General features: G+C 43.8%; 1 pseudogene; it reads left to right on the forward strand.

Annotated features, from left to right (window-relative positions):
• Positions 1-8,471: 8,471 nt before the first annotated feature.
• Positions 8,472-9,938, forward strand: LOC118554971 (hsc70-interacting protein-like; annotated as a pseudogene).
• The last annotated feature ends 1,801 nt before the right edge of the window (positions 9,939-11,739 follow it).

The following is an 11,739-nucleotide window of genomic DNA, read 5'->3' on the forward strand; positions in this document are numbered from 1 at the left end:
TACAGCATGTCCTAATTCCTAAGAGCCCAGTCTTTGAATCCAGCAATCAATAGCACGTTGCAACAACGAGCACATACCGTTTCACTTTGGTTTTCCCGCCATCCTTGCTTTGCGGTCCTTGTTCTTCACTCTCCTCCCCTGGGAGGATTGTACTCCTTAATAAAATAAGAAGAGCACATAAACCCTCTGCTTCAGGCTCTGCTTTTGAGAGATCCAGACTCAGACATAAGTGGAGAATTGAAACCATCATCTGCTTAATTCAGACTAAACTCTTGCGGAGATCAGTTTGGATTAATTTACGAGACAGGATGTTAAATACAGAAGAATGGTAATGCCAACTGACAAGTGAAAGTGAGCTTGTGTGACCATCATACTACCTTTCTCTTAGAAGCTCGCTTTCGAATCTCTGGTATCAGTCTTGTAGACTCTAGCCTCAAACTTCTATCCCTACCGTGACTACCTGCACCTGACAAACTCTCTTCTCTTCCAATTTGATTGGGAAAATAGACACCATCAGATGGGCACGCTTTGATCATCGTAACCCTGGATCCACAAGCCCATCTGCACCTGCCTTCGTCTCCTTCCCTCCTGTTCCAGCTGGTGAAGTGTCCCTTCTCCTATCACCAGCCAATTCCTCAGCATAGATCTGATTCCCTCGGGCCTTCGCAGGGGCTTGGTTTCTTATTCCCCTCCTTCTTCCTCGTCTTCTTTTTTTTTTTTTTTTAAGATTTTATTTATTTCAGAGAGAGGGAGAGAGTGCATGAGCGGAGGCGGAGGGTGGGGAGAGGGGCAGAGGCAGAAGGAGAAGCAGACTCCTCGCCCAGCAGGGAGCCAGACACCCAGCTCCCAGGACCCTGAGTACATGACCTTAACTGACTGAGTGAGCCATCCAGGCGCCCCTATTCCCCTCCTTCTTGAAGCAATAATTCCTCTTGCTCTGTTCCCATCTGCATTAAAACACTCTCCTACCTTTAAAAGACCTCCCTTTACTGCACACTGGCCTCCAGCTACTTCTACACTTCTGAACTTGCTTTCCCAGTCAAACTCTGAAGCAAAAGCTGTCTCACCTTCCTCACCTTCTATTGTCTCCTCAATAAACTGTAATGAGCCTTCCACCTGCACCACCTCACTGACACTGACCTCATGGAAGTTACTAATGACTCTTGCTCAATCTAATAATCATATTTTTTATGGCTTCATTTTAACCCAACCTCAAGCAGCAATTAACACAACCAAGCATTCTCTCCTTTAACTACTCCTTCCCTGGCTTCTTTTTAACACCCCCTCTGCCCCCACCCACCACACGCCGCTGTTTCTGGACCACATTTGTGTGCTGTTCTTCCTCTTTCCGGTGGCGGTGAATGTCGCCAGTCCTCAAGACTTGATCTAGGCTTGCCCCCTCCTCATTACATACTGAGACATTCTCATATAGACCCGTGACTCCAAATTATGTCATTTGCCGATGACTCAGAAATGTATGTCATCAACCCGACCTTTCCAGCTGACCTTTATTTCCCACCTAGTGCTTACTGTCTTATCTTAGAATTTCAAATGCACTGTAGGCACCTCTTTGTGCCCATGGGTCCTGTCCCTGTGCTTTAATAAAAACACCTTTTTGCACTGAAAAAAGAACATCAAATGCACTTCAGATTCAGCATGTCCAAAAATCCAACTCACGATTTCTACCCTCCCTTCCATTCAGCCCAACCTGGTTGTCTTTCAGGTTCCCTAGTTCAGTGTCAGATCATCGTTCATGAAGTCATAGGAGCAGGAATAAAGTTAAGGGAAACACTCCTTTAACCAACCCATCACTAAGCCCTGTCTATTTGTAGAGATTCTAAAATATTTTAATTAGTTTCATTTATGTTAAATCTATTTTAAAAGATTTTATTTAGGGGCGCCTGGGTGGCTCAGCTGGCTAAGCATCTGCCTTCGGTTCAGGCCATGACCTCAGAGTCCTGGGATGGAGCCCCGCCTCGGGCTCCCTGCTCAGCAGAGGGCGGGGGGATCTGCTTTTCCCTCTGGCCCTCAACCCCCACCCCCCTTGTGCTCTCTCTCGCTCACTGTCTCTCTCAAATGGATAAAATAAGATTTTATTTATTCATTTGAGAGAGAGAGAGAGAGAACACAAACAGGGCAACAGCAGAGGGAGAGGGAGAGGTGGGCTCCCTGCTCAGCAGGGAGCCCGACGCGGGACTCCATCCCAGGACCCCGGGATCATGACCTGAGCTGAAGGCAGATGCCCAACAGACTGAGCCACCCAGGCGCCCCTATGTTAAATCCATTTTAAATATTTCTTGAATCTGTCTACTTTGCCACCACCACTCCCATCATACTCCGTATCTTTTGCCTGGATTACTCTCATTTTTGTTTACACAGTATCCAGAATGATGATTTCAATCCCCAAATCTGATTGTGTCACCCTGTTGCTTAAATTTTTAAAATGGTTTCTATATATTTTTAGAATAAAATAGGGAATCCTTCATCTAGTCTACCAACCTTGCATGTTCTGGCCTCTGTCTCTCCAGTTTGCTTTCTTTTACTTTGTGCTTTGAAATCATTAGCTTTCTTTCAGTTCGTCCTACTCTTCATGCACCCTCCCACCACAGTACCTTACATGTCCTTAGGATATGCATTCCCTCTCCCTTGAAAGCCCTTTCTCTAGTCCATATCTGTTCAGTCTTCAGGTATAAGTTCAGGAATCATTTTTTTTTTTAATGCAAGCATTCCCTGGCCTTCCACCCAAGTCCGATTCCTATTATACACTCTAATGTGTGTGTGCCCCAAGACACTAATAATATAGTGTGTAAGAAAGCATGTCCAAAGAGTTTACAACAGTTTGAATTGAAGCCATGGACTTCAGGGCTAAAGGCAGAACCCAATCCCTAGAAGGCAAAATTATTTTAACTTTATGTCTACTTTGATGGAGGCAAGGAATAAAAGGAAGGTTGGAGAAAATTTCCAAATGTCTGACTTGTTTGACTGGATGGAGAGAGATGCCTTGAAGGAAAATGGCAAATTTAAGAGTAGAAATAGGCTACATTGCAAATGAAAGGGTGAATGCCAGTTCACACCTAGCAAAATTACATATGCATTTGCACTTTGACTTAGCAGTTACACTTCTGAGACTCCATCCTCAAGGTGAACTGATGATAAAATGCTGAAAACAACCCACTGTCATCAATAGGGGATTAGAGGAAATTGCTGTACATCTTCATATAATAGAGTACCAAGCAGGTGTAAAGGAGGAGTAAAGTTTTCTATATATTATGATGGAGTTATCTTTAGAATATACTATTAAGTGTAAAAAGCAAGGAGGAGAAAGCATACATAGTATGTTACCATTTATCTAAGAAAGGGAGGAGAGGATTCAAGTATTTATGCATATTTGCTTATATTAAAAAAAACAAAATGACAAACCACAGATATGTTGAATGGTTACCGATAAAGAGAGGGCATCAGATGGCGATGCAGATCTGACTAAGTCTTCATCAGCCTAATGAGGAGCTCTAGGGCAAAGACTAAGCATTCTGGTTGGGTATTCATGGCCAGTACACTGATTTCATCTGTTCGGGTTGCTGTAACACACTGTCGTAGACTGGGGCGCTTGAACAACAGACACTTACTTTTCTCACAGTTTTGGAGACCTCTCAAAGGTCCAAGATCCAAGTCTGACAGCGTCCAGTTCCTGGTAAGAACTCCTTCCTGGCTTGCAGGTGGCTGCCTTCTCTCTGTGTCCTCACGTGGCCTTTCCTCTATGTTCATGAGGAGAAAAAGAGAGATCTCTCTCTTCCTCTTCTCAGAAGGCCACTAATCACATTATCAGGGCCCCATGGTCATGACCTGATCTAACCCTAATTAGCATCAAAGTCCCCATCTCCAATTATCATCTGTCTTAGTCTGTGCAGGCTGCTATCACAAAATACCACAGACTGGATGGCTTATAAACAACAGAAATTTATCTTTCTCTCCCAGTTCTGGTGGCTGGAAGCCTGCGATCAGGGTGCTGGTATGGTCAGATGAGGACCCTCTTCTGGGTCACAGACCTCATGCTGTGTCCTCACGTGACAGAAAGGGCCAGGGAATTCTGTGGGCTCTCTTTTATAAGAGCACGAATTCCATTTGTGAGAGTTCCACCCTCATGACCTAAATACCTCCCCTTCATGACCTCTTAAAGGCCCTACATACTACCATCCCATTGGGCATTAGTATTTGGACAGATGAATCCGGCAGGGACACAAATACTCAGACCATAGCACCACCTTAGGGGTTAGGGCTTCAATATATAAATTGGTGCGAGGGGACACAAACATTTAATCCATAACATACATCCACTGTGCTTAGCCATTGGCTTAGGATTGCCTGGAAAGAGTAAGGTTTCAGTTAAACCGAAGTGATTCTGAAGGCACTGAAAATGGAAAGATGCAAGATGCATCAATTTGTCTTTTGGTTTGGAGGAGATGTTCTGGGATTTGCCTGACCATGGAGCTCTAAAAACATGACTGAAGTGGCAGGCCCCTGAATTATCACAGGATACATTGTCTACTTACAAGCATGTGCTTTATCAAGTCTTCCAGTGTGCTAGCCAATGCTTGCTCATCCTGCCAAATCAGAATGATGTTGTCGCTATAATGATTTAATGTGATGTTTTGTGGAACATCCAGGAAGTTCAGATCTCTTTGGACTGTATTACTGTCAGATAGCAGAAGAGTTAACATAGCACAATGACAAAATTGTCAATGTACATAGTGGTTCATTTCATGTAAACTGATTCTGGTCCTTTATCTTGATTGGGATAGAAAAGAATATATCCTTTATATTAATGGCCATATACCATGTACCTAAGACCATAATTAATCTAAGTAAGATACCATGTTGAGGGGGCGCCTGGGTGGTTCAGTCGGTTCAACATCTGACTCTTGATCTCAGCTCACATCTTGATCTTGGGGTTGTGAATTTGGACCCCAGGTTGGGCTCCACGTTGGGTGTGGAGCCTACTAAAAAAAAAAAAAGATACCATGTTTAGCATGTTAGCTGCAATTGGGGATATTACCTGGTTGAACCTGCAGTCATTCTCTAGAATCTAGCATCTGGTTTCTATAGAGGCTGGACTGGCTGGAAACATGGAGATATGGTAGTGGCCACCGTCCCTGATCCTTGAGATCCTTAAGGCTGATACTAATACATTCCATCCTCCCTTGGATACAATGTTGCTTCTATCTTTATTAGGGATGAGGATGGGGCAGATTCAGAGGTTTTTACTTGGCCTAGCTACTATCATATTTCTTACCCCTGCAGGCCAAGGGTTACTCCAAATGCCAAGTAATTCAAACTCAATTATAGATTCAGGAATTGGGGTGGCAGGAACCACAGGGTCAGTGCACAGACCTAGTATATTGATTTTAAGCCATACTTTGGCCACAAATCTCCTTATTGCCTGGTTCACTTTTGCATCCACTCTACAGAGGGTTATGATGGCACTGGGCTTCTAGGTATCTGTATTTGTTGAGGTTTTTCAGGGAAACAAAATAATAGTGTGTGTGTGTGTGTGTGTGTGTGTGTGTGTGTATGTATGGAAAGAGAGGTTTTAAGGAACTGCACATCTGCAAGGAAGGCTGGCAGGCTGGAGACCCAGGGAAGAGTTGATATTGTAATTCAGGTCCAAAGGCAGTCTGGAGGCAGAATTCCTTTTCCTTAAAGAGGACCTCAGTTTTCATTCTTAAGCCCTTCAACTGACTGGATGCGGCCCACTCAGAATTATGGAGGGTAATCTGCTGGACTCAAAGTCTACTTATGTAAATGTTAGCCACATCTGAAAAATATCTTCACCATACCATCTAGACTGGTATTACACCAAATATCTGGGCACCATAGCCTAGCCAAGCTGACACATGAAATTAACCCTCACAGTATCAATGTCAAATATTAGACCCTGTTCCAATAGTTTTCAAAATGTAGTGGTATTTCTCTTTCCCCATTGTAGAGTCACCCAAGCCAATGGCCATTCGTCCCTTGGGAAAGAACAAGGAGAATTGAGTATATATTTGCTAGGGTATTTCAGGGTCCTTCTTCCTGGAGACAAACCACCTCTTTATTCAGTGGTGCCCTAGTTATGAATTTATTACCTCGCAGCTCCAAATTTACCCTTCAGTACTTACTCTATGATAATGGATGAAATTCTTCTAAGGATTTATCCTTTACAGTGAGCAAAATGCTAAGCTTTCTCAATGGCAGGTGCTAGAGGAATATTACAGGAGGAAGGAGCTTCTTCCACTCCTTCTGGCTGCTGTGCTGTCAGTCAGTGATGTGGTCAGTGGTGCTGACCTAGCCTTGTTCCCAGAATGCTCCCAGCCTAGCCCAACAATCTTCCCATAGCCCTCTCAATACAGATATTGTGCCCTCCAAGCCCTACAATCTCACCTTTTTGTATTTTATTTTACTTTATTATGTTATGTTAATCACCATACATTACATCATTAGTTTTAGATGTAGTGTTCCATGATTCATTGTTTGCATATAACACCCAGTGCTCCATGCAGTACGTGCCCTTTTTAATACCCATCACCAGGCTAACCCATTCCCCCCACCCCCTCCCCTCTAGAACCCTCAGTTTGTTTCTCAGAGTCCATAGCCTCTCATGGTTTGTCTGCCGCTCCAATATCCCCCTCTTCATTTTTCTCTTTCTACTATCTTTTTTTTTTTTTTAACATATAATGTATTATTTGCTTCAGGGGTACAGGTCTGTGATTCATCAGTCTTACACAATTCACAGCGCTCACCATAGCACATACCCTCCCCAATGTCTATCACCCAGCCACCCCATCCCTCCCACCCCCCACCACTCCAGCAACCCAGTTTGTTTCCTGAGATTAAGAATTCCTCATATCAGTGAGATCATATGATACATGTCTTTCTCTGATTGACTTATTTCGCTTAGCAGAACACCCTCTAGTTCCATCCACGTCGTTGCAAATGGCAAGATTTTGTGGTTTTTTGGATGGCTGCATAATATTCCATTGTTATATATACCACATCTTCTTTATCCATTCATCCATTGATGAACATCTTGGCTCCTTCCATAGTTTGGCTATTGTGGACATTGCTGCTATAAACATTGGGGTGCACCTACCCCTTTGGATCACTACATTTGTATCTTTGGGGTAAATACCCAGTAGTGCAATTGCTGGGTCGTAAGGTAGCTCTATTTTCAACTTTTTGAGGAACCTCCATACTGTTTTCCAGAGTGGCTGCACCAGCTTGCATTCCCACCAACAGTGTAGGAGTGTTCCCCTTTCTCCGCATCCTCGCCAACCTCTGTAGTTTCCTGACTTGTTAATTTTAGCCATTCTGACTGGTGTGAGGTGGTATCTCACTGAGGTTTTGATTTGGATTTCCCTGATGCCGAGCGATGTTGAGCACTTTTTCATGTGTCTCTTGGCCATTTGGATGTCTTCTTTGGAAAAATGTCTGTTCATGTCTTCTGCCCATTTCTTGATTGGATTCTTTGTTCTTTGGGTGTTGAGTTTGATAAGTTCTTTATAGATTTTGGATACTAGCCCTTTATCTGATATGTCATTTGCAAATATCTTCTCCCATTCTGTCGGTTGTCTTTTGGTTTTGTTGACTGTTTCCTTTGCTGTGCAAAAGCTTTTTATCTTGATGAAGTCCCAATAGTTCATTTTTGCCCTTGCTTCCCTTGCCTTTGGTGATGTTTCTAGGAAGAAGTTGCTGCGGCTGGGGTCGAAGACAACCCCACCTCCTTCTGCTGGCCGCTACCTCTCCCCCAGAGGCTTGTCTCCTACATCCCTGACGATGGCGTGGCCTTCCTGACATAGACACTGTGCTCTTCAGGTGTCCCATCTGCACTGGCCACTGTGGGCAACCCTCCCCTACAATGATTGTCTCCCTGCTTGTTCAGAAACTAGAGCAGCTCTGGCCTGGGAAAACCAGCACATTTCTTTGTCATTCAGTGGGTTGCAACCATACCTTCTCCAGTAAGGTCTGAACCCCAGCCTTGGAGGAGAACTCCCTCAATAGAAGTTTGTCCTTCCTTCCTTGGATATTTTCCCTCAGCCCTAGGGTAACTTTATATCTTAAACTTACTCTTTTATCATAGCCTAATTATTCTTTTCTAAAAATATTTTATTTATTTGACAGAGAGAGAGAGCACAAGCAGGGGGAGTGGGAGAGAGAGAAGCAGGCTTCCCACTGAGCAGGGAGCCCGATGCAGGGCTTGATTCCAGGACCCTGGGATCATGACCTGAGTTGAAGGCAGATGCTTAACTGACTGAGCCACCCAGGCACCCCTAGCCTAACTATTCTTAATACTGTACTTACTCTTCTTAAATCATGGTGTGGTTTCGGCCTCGCGGCAGCCGCCCCCTTCCACACAGTCACACTGAGCTAGTACCCGGGCCTGGAATTGGGCCGCAACCTCAGCCGTGCTTGCCACCTGCCACCGCCTCTGGTCCATGGACCCCCGCAAAGTGAACGAGCTTCAGGCCTTCATGAAAATGTGTAAGCAGGATCTGAGCGTTCTGCACACCGAGGAAATGCGCTTCCTGTGGGAGTGGGTGGAGAGCATGGGAGGTAAAATACCACCTGCCACTCATAAAACTAAATCAGAGGACAGTATCAGGAAGAAAAAACAGATAGTAAGAAGGCGGAGGAAAACATAAAGACAGATGAACCATCAAGTGAGGAAAGTGATCTAGAAATTGACAATGAAGGTGTGATTGAACCCGATACTGATGCCCCTCAAGAAATGGGAGATGAAAATGTAGAGATAACTGAGGAAATGATGGATCAGGCAAATGATAAAAAAGTGGCTGCCAGAATTGTGCAAGACTGTTGAATCTCAGATCTGTACCTCTGAAACAAATAATGCAATATATGTTAAGAAAAAAAAAAAGAAGAAGAAGATAGCAGGAGGAGAAGAATGAAGGGGGGGAAATCGGAGGGGGAGATGAACCACGAGAGACGATGGACTCTGAAAAACAAACTGAGGGTTCTAGAGGGGAGGGGGGTGGGAGGATGGGTTAGGCTGGTGATGGGTATTAAAGAGGGCACGTTCTGCATGGAACACTGGGTGTTATACGCAAACAATGAATCATGGAACACTACATCTAAAACTAATGATGTAATGTATGGTGATTAACATAACAATAAAAAATTTAAAAAAAAAGTGGCTGCCATTGATGCCCTAAATGATGGTGAACTACAGAAAGCCATTGACTTGTTCACAGATGCCATCAAACTGAATCGTCGCTTGGCCATTCCGTATGCCAAGAGAGCCAGTGTCTTCATCAAATTACAGAAGCCAAATGCTGCCATTCGAGACTGTGACAGAGCTTTGAAATAAATCCTGATTCAGCCCAGCCTTATAAGTGGCGAGGGGAAGCACACAGACTTTTGGGCCATTGGGAAGAAGCAGCACATGATCTTGCCCTTGCTTGTAAACTGGATTACGATGAAGATGCTAGTGCAGTGCTGAAAGAAGTTCAACCGAGGGCCCAGAAAATTGCTGAACATCAGGGAAAGTATGAGCAAAAACGTGAAGAGCGAGAGATCAAAGAAAGAATAGAAAGCGTTAAGAAGGCTCGGGAAGAACATGAGAGAGCCCAGAGGGAGGAAGAAGCCAGACAACAATCAGGAGCTCGTATGGCTCTTTCCCCGGTGGCTTTTCTGGGGGAATGCCTGGTAATTTTCCTGGAGGAATGCCTGGAATGGCAGGGGGGACGCCTGGAATGGCAGGAATGCCTGGGCTCAATGAAATTCTTAGTGATCCAGAGGTTCTCGCAGCCATGCAGGATCCAGAAGTTATGGTGGCCTTCCAGGATGTGGCCCAGAACCCAGCGAATATGTCAAAATATCAGAGCAATCCAAAGGTTATGAATCTCATCAGTAAATTGTCAGCCAAATTTAGAGATCAAGCATAATGCCCTTCTGATAAATAAAGCCCTTGCTGAAGGAAAAGCAACGATCACCTAATGGATGTCACAGTAATACAAACCAGTGTACCTCTGACCTTCTCATGAAGAAAGCTGGGGTGCTGTGAAGAGAATCCCTACCCCTTTGCCCCACATGCAACTGGAACATTCTATAGTGGCTTGCCATTAGGGTATTCATTCAGATAATGTTTTCCTACCAGGAATTACAAACTTTAAACACTTTTTAAACCTTAAAAATATTTAAAAACATATTAAAAGGGTGTGTTAGTCCCTACATTTTTCTTTACTAATCATTTCAGTTTTTTTCCTTTGGATTAATTGGGCAAGGAAGATACTTCAGTGTGGAAGATTTATTGCTCAGTTTGAGTGAAATAAAGGTTTATTAGTGGGAGGCAAATATAACATTAAAAAAAAAATCATGGTGTGGTTTCTGTCTCTTGATTGGATCCAGACTGATACAGAATGGGAATGGCCCCAGAAGGTTAGGATTTGGGAATTAGATTGGTCATCCCCTGGTCTTCAGTGCAGTGCTGAGCACATTGCTAATGGGAAGCAGGAGACTAGTAACTCATTGCATGCAATGGCACCACAATTAATCAAATTGTGGCTGATTGTGATGAAGTACCAGATGACGCAAGTGCCTTAGGAACTTAAGTGGCTATGGTGTTTGACAATTATGGCTGTCTATAAGGACTGTGGCATGGGATGGATCCTTTTGAAAGCACTTCAGCACTTATAGAGAAAAAAAAAAGATACACTGAAGCGCATTAATTTTCAGCTCCATTATGGAAGCAGCTTTCTCTTATACCCTGCGTACATCTACTGGTTGTGGCTTGCTTGTGACCCAAAGGGCTGCTTCCTGCTTTCCTGGTGACTGTAGACCATCTTGGTCTGAAAGTCAGAGAATTTTTCACCATCCAGTGGACTACAACTACACCTTCTCCAGTAAGGTCTGAATTCCTGTCCATGTTTGTCCTGGCTTGGTTACTCTCCCTCAGCCCCAAGATCTCTTTATATCTTATAGTTACTCTTCTATCATAGCTTGATAATTTTTTACATTGACCTTCCCTTGTTTAAATCACAGTGGAGTTTCTATCTTCTGATTGGACCTATATTAAAATGGACTCCAAATTTTGTACCTGGCACAGGTCCAGAAACTGAGCAAGGAATCCTGAATTTTTATTAAGACAACTTTCTGCAGCCCTCTGTTTATCCATTCTTGCTTTCTTCTATTTTTTAAAGATATTTATTTATTTATTTATTTATTTATTTATTTATTTATTTGGAGAAGGAGAATGTGTGAGCCAGGGGAGGGGCAGAGGGAGAGGGAGAGAGAGAATCTCAAGCAGACTCTGTGCTGAGTGCAGAGCCTGACACGGGGCTCGATCTCATGACCCTGAGATTATGACTTGAACTGAAATCAAGAGTTGGATACTTAATCGACTGAGCCACCCCAGTGCCCCATATCCATTCTTGCTTTCTTTTGATTAGAGACATAAAGCAGCACTTCTTTTTTGCCTATCTATTTTGCCCCTTGGGACACTGTGTTTTACTAACCATCTCTACAACCCTGCAGGTCAAGTCCTCTTGGATGCCACATCACCTTTGCCCATCATGATGATCATTGTGAACCATTGGTTAGGAGCTACCATTTGTCTTCATGCCCTCCTATCAATGGGCCAAGTTCTCCTACTCTACTACTGTCAGACGAGAGCCACCCCTAGACTTCTTGGTGATGTGATGCTTCTCACTGGCATATACCTGATGGCCAGGGTAAATCGCGTGATCT

The sequence above is a fragment of the Halichoerus grypus genome, chromosome 5 (assembly GCF_964656455.1).
Source record: "Halichoerus grypus chromosome 5, mHalGry1.hap1.1, whole genome shotgun sequence".
Lineage (NCBI taxonomy): Eukaryota > Metazoa > Chordata > Mammalia > Carnivora > Phocidae > Halichoerus > Halichoerus grypus.